This window comes from Amblyomma mixtum, chromosome 4, assembly GCF_055824585.1.
Source record: "Amblyomma mixtum isolate Tamu chromosome 4, ASM5582458v1, whole genome shotgun sequence".
In the NCBI taxonomy this organism is placed as follows: Eukaryota; Metazoa; Arthropoda; class Arachnida; order Ixodida; family Ixodidae; genus Amblyomma; species Amblyomma mixtum.
Window position 1 is genome coordinate 92,952,197 of NC_143015.1, and position 5,844 is coordinate 92,958,040.

Here is a 5,844-nt window from a genome sequence, read left to right on the forward strand (position 1 = left end):
TTTGGCGGTGCTCCGAGGAAGCACAGAGACCAACCTTGAGCCGTTGCCTAGCAACTGCCGCAGCTATCGGACGCTCCTCGCTCGGAGCGCCATCTGGCATGAGGTCACACCGCGCGCCTCGTCGTTGCGCTCGCCTCCGCTCCCTTCGCCAGCTGTGTCGCATGCCTGATAACACGTCGGATTGAAAAGGAGAGCTCGCGCGCATCGCAACCACAGTTGAGGCGGCAGTATGACAGAGTATCTCAAGCGGAAAAGGGCGGCGGATGCTGCCCACGCCTCCGCGTCGACAACGGCCATTGGTTTGGTTGCCTTTCATTCCGTGTAACCTGGCTCAGCCGAGCTGAGTCAGGGCCATTTTTTCCTTCCGGGTAAGTATTCTTGTCTAGTGCAACTGTGCTTCGTTTGTGCAGAGTTCAGTGTAAATCTCAAACTTTTCTTGGTGGTGGTGAAAACTTTATTTGGAGGGAGGGGAGTTTGGGACACGTAGGTCCTTGGGCCCCCGCACGGCCCCACTGCACTCAAACGTTTATTTCCCGGAGGCTCATGACGCTGGCAGCCCGGCCTGCGGCGATGGCTTGCTTGGCCGGGTCCTCTGTTTTCTTGATGGGCAAGGTACTCTTGTATGATGTGCGCTTGTGGAGTTCGCTTCTTACGAAAGCGTGTGGGGGATGATCGCACACTGCGGGGAGGTTGCATGATAGTGGAAGTGGTTTGAGCTTGTACGGCGTCCCTGGTAGTGGTAGTCCCTGGTACACGATTTCAAGGTATCAAATCAGAAACTCAAATCACATTAGTAATGGCCTTAATGGATGCGCATGGCTGACTATGGGTAGCAGAAGTGCTCTGGAATTGTACTGATTCTAAGGGCATACGCCATGTCGGCATAGGTCTTCTGTATTCACGGCGAGGCTGATTGGTTTCAACATAAAAGCGACTTATGGGTGATGCTCTGTACACGCCTGTTGCAAGACGCAGCCCCAAGTCGTGCGCCCCTTCTCACAGTTTTAGGTAAGACGACAGCGCTGATCCGTACTTCGTACATTCGTAACACCTAACATACTAGAGAATGGTGAATGTGTAAAACACACTCGGACTCTCAATGTTGGAGGAAGGGTATTGAAGGCAATGGCAGTTGCGCACTTCAATGCAGTTGCGCAACAAATGTCGCCGCTTTGTATTTCCGAGCATCTGAGGCACAACTTGGAGTTGTTGCAGACGCCGCTGACGTGATCGGTCCACATGCAGTTTTTGCACTGCAGTGGTATATCTAGGAAAGGTCGAACTGGGTGCCAAAAGTGCCTAACCTTCACGTATTTCAGTATACAGTCACCCTTGATGGTCCGCTTGATGCATTTAGACCTTCTGCTGTGCTGATCATGAATTATTGAAATGCTGTTGATGGCCGTCGAAACATGGACAAGTCGCTGTGATAGATCGGGATGTCGACGTTGCAAACTACGCCAGTTGAAATCTCGCTGACTTGGAGGATAACAGCGCGTATGCTAATATTGCATAGTTTCGTGATAGAGGTTGGACATTGTGGTGCGCTTCACTCCTAGACATCAATGTCAATGACGTATTTATAGGGGTTTGCAAATTCGTAGAAAATATAACTGGCTTGCCTGGTCAGGAGATTCAGGCTATCTGTTGGTTGCATTGGCATAAACAAACCAGTGAGGGCCGGGGCACTTCGCGCTATCATGATCGTTGACGGGACATGACTCGGCTTGTCTGCATCGCCTGCTCTTTTCCTTGCTGCTAATGACCGGTACAAACCCATCGTAAATAGGTCCACGAGAACATGCGGAATTTATGGTGCCTCAGCAGCTCTTTCAGGCTGGATGAACGTAGCTGCATCAGATATTTTCAAGATAAACGCTAGGTGGATTTCCACCGGCGCGAAGTAACCCCCTCCCACACTGCAACTCTTACAAGGATTCATCGAAAGCTTCGTTCTTCCAAGCCAGGAGGGGAGAGGATAAATGCACATGTACATTTCCTCTCATTGAACATTGACCGTAGCCAGTCAGTTATAATAATCTAGAAGAAATGAATCATTTTTTTGCTTCATTTCGCATTCTCACAAATGGAGGAAGCTGAGGTAATAGCTACATGCAAGTAGCCTGAGTAGCCCTCGACCCCTGTACAAGCAAGAGGTGTGGAAAGCATATACACACATTTTGGAGCTCTTTCACAGAGTGACAGATCATAATGAGCTCACATTAGAATGGAAGCAAAAATGTATAATACCCCAAAAAAAAGATATGTATCAAAAAATCGAAACAAAGAAAGACTATAGAAAATCTAAAGCAACTGGTGGAAAGTGTTAACTAGGGCTAACATTTCATGAGCAATTTGAATTCTGACGGAGTTAGTTTGAGAATTTGTAATCCTCTATTATAAAAATTATTTAGAAGTTTGGATCGGCTATTATTCATTTGAAAACCGTAGTTAGTTTTGAACTTGACAACTTCCCACACATCTGTATGATGAGTTAGTCGTACAGGCGCTGACTGTTTGTTATTTTGAGTGGATGCCGTGCAATGTGTTCGAGAACTAGAATAAAATTGGTTTTCTTTGATTATATATTTGCTGAATTTTACGATGATTATATGTTTCAAATACAGGTTCAGTGTGCTATACATAGTAGATCTTCAATAATATAATTTTTTTTTACAATAATAGAAGTTTGTTAATATTGCATTCCGTTGTCGAGCCCCATACCAAACAGCAGTATTGTATGTGAGAGGAAATAATGCATTCAAAATTAAAAGCTATACTAAAGCAAGAAAGGTACCTAATCTGCTGAACAGGCACACAGAGCGACAAACACTTTGTCCAAGGAAATTAACTTGATTGCCATACAATAGTAGAACCCAAAATACACACCAAGGTTTGAATAGTATTAACAATTTCAGTCTATGCAAAGTTAAATGTTGCACTGAGACCGTTTGGAATATTTGTATGTTTAGTGTAAAAAAATGTCTTTTTTTTGTTGGCAAATTTTTGAGGAAATTCTGCACGGACAAAGCGCTGAACTTACGCAGAAATAATCGTGCTTGCTGAATCAACTTAGCAGGAGAGGAAGAAGATATAAATATGCTGACGTGATCAGCATACATGATGAGGATTGGTTCTTGTGTGTAGGCCACGATTCTTATGTACAGTTTGATGAGCAATAGACCTTGAATGCTATCTTGAAGGTACCTGAATATCTATCACCTATATATCCAGTTTAAATTGATTTATTTACACAGACCGCAGCGTGTTTGTGACGTAGGACTTCTAAGAATTCTAATGCAAGGATTCTTGCACCTTCTTTGTCAAGCTTTTTAAACAATATATTGCAATTAATAAAATCCGAAGTTGAGAAAAGTCTGAAAATACACTAATTATGAGAAGTGTGTGCTATAAAGTACACAGACTGTAGAAAAAATGCTAAGAAATATTTCTAACGGTAATTATGTCCATCAGAGTTATTGCGGATAAATTTCTTTTAGTCAAGAAGCGCAAGTTCTGCTGCGAAATCTTTTTGAAAACCTTAATAAGCTTTTGCAAGTAGATGCTTTGAAGCAATGGAAGACAACTGCTTTGTAAGAAGTTTTTCTAAATGTTTGGAGAATATTGCGACAATATAAATTTCAGGGTACATTATGACGTCTAATTTATCACCCTTCTTGTGCAGGGTTAAGCAATACATTTGCGGGTAAAACAATGAGTTGTAACTTTAATCTGCCATTAAACGTCTCATAAAAGAAGCTAGGCGGTGAGGTTTTGTTACAGATGCTCTATTCTGAAAGGGGACCACAAAGAGGCGAACTATGATTTATGTTTTCTTGAATGCAAAAATTTTCCTATTTGTCAGAAAGAAAAAGATGGACAAGTTTCTGTGCTACAAGCGATTATAGGTAGCTAGCGCCACGGTGTTTACCATCTATGCGTGTCAAGTAACCTGGGATCATTAACTCAGTCGTCGACCAGGCGTATTTTGGTTTGCTGTTCCGGATAAGCGTGTGCAAAAAAAAAAAAACACGAATGAATTGTGCACTGTACCAAATAGTATAAATGCTATGCTATCTACCTCAAGTCAACATTTTCTAATCCCTATCTTATGCTCACACGTTAATGCTATCGCGGTCACTTAGTTTTCAGCATTTGTAGACAAGAAGATTTTCCAAAAGAAACCTGTACAGCACTTGAGAGGAACAGCTTCGACATTGTACATTCTGCGCACTAACCTCTGAATTTTTAAAATTGGCTTTTACGTCACTTTTATTTTGAAAAAGGGGAGGAACCGGGTACACGCCGGTTTTCAGAAGGCATAAGATTTGTCGTGTCCTGGTGTTGACTTATTCGCTGTGAAATGCTTGAAAAATACGTTACCGACTCTACCTTGAATCCAACAGAACGCCTTGAATAACGGTGCTCTTTTGAAACTGCTGCCATTGAACCATTAAAAAATAAACAATAATCAAGAGCTTGTTCTTGCTGTGAAGCCGCTATCGCCCTTTTAAATTTGCATTGGCAAGTTTCAGACATATCAACCTCTCTACTATGTGCATGTCCCACAGTGCAAATCAACTTGTGTACATGCAGCTGACCACATGACTCCGACAACAGGCAGATGACACCATCCGCATTGCATACACATACTATTTGTGCGGCGGCCATGATTGCAGCTGTTCTCATTGATTAACGGAAATGATCTGGCATGGGGGTACAGTTTTGCGCGAAGCTTTTCCACACGTGAATTCCGTGCAAAATTTTTTTACGGCGTTGCTAAGCACAGCAGTTCATTGAAACTAACAGGAGTGCAAGGAGGCATACATATTCTATCTGCTTGAAATATACCACTTAATTGCTAGAAAAATCTCATCTGATTGGCTAGTGAGTCAGTGAATTTATGTCCCGCAAACTTTTGTCTATGAGTGTATATAAAGAAGAGCCCCCAAACTGTGTAGACTGCTGTACAATGAGCCATTCTGCCTGCTGTATAATGAGCCATCCTGCCTTTTCAAATTGGTTGTAGCTTAGTTTGTTTTGCCATATTCCGAAAGATTGCTGAAAATTCTCTGGACTGTTTGTCACATTTAGTACTTTTAGCAGAACACTGCTGCTTCACTGAGCAAAATTTAATAATCAGAAGTAGAGTCTTAGGTCATTCCGCCAATCACTGCTTCGGGATCTGTCTTTTCAAATATGAGTTGCTATTTGGCGTCCAACCAGCATTTTCCGCTGCAGAGATGCTCTACTGAAGCTCTCTGTGAGATCTTTACATTGGCGAAGTAGCACTCGGTGCAATATGTGCCCAATGCCGTACTCACAAGGCATACACTGTAGACCTCGGTGTGGCAGCTAGCAGCCTGTGCGTTGACCGGGCGGAGCACATGACGGCGCTATTGGAGACATTCCGGGAACCGCTTATTCTGGAGTTTGCTGAGAGAGGAAGGTAGGACGCAAGCTGTATTTCTTCATGAATACAGAGACGCCATTGAGCGAACATTCAGACACTGCTCATGACAAGTCAGAACTAGAGCGGCATAGATTAGAGAATAATAATCGGCGGCCACCTGCGAAAGAAAACGCATGACTGTTGCTCTGGATTAAACATGCGATACGTACTTGAGTAAAGAGGGATCGCAGCATGCTAACCCAGATAAGAACGACGGGAACTGAATGCATTGGCTATGCTAGTGGAATGCTTTGAGACACCCAAATCATGACACATGGTGCACGTGTAGAAACAGTCCCATGTAGGAAGCCATTAAATGCGCCCTTGCTGCAGATTTGGCCCCGCGTAACCCGCACTACACTTCCAGACATGACGCTTAACCTGACGTGAAA

At 43.4% G+C, this 5,844-nt stretch overlaps 1 protein-coding gene across 4 annotated transcripts in view; it reads right to left on the reverse strand.

Moving 5' to 3' along the window:
* The window catches only part of LOC149347442 (uncharacterized), a 197,452-nt gene that overhangs the window by 98,094 nt on the left and 93,514 nt on the right, over positions 1 to 5,844 (reverse strand). The gene's annotated exons all lie outside the window — the stretch shown is intronic.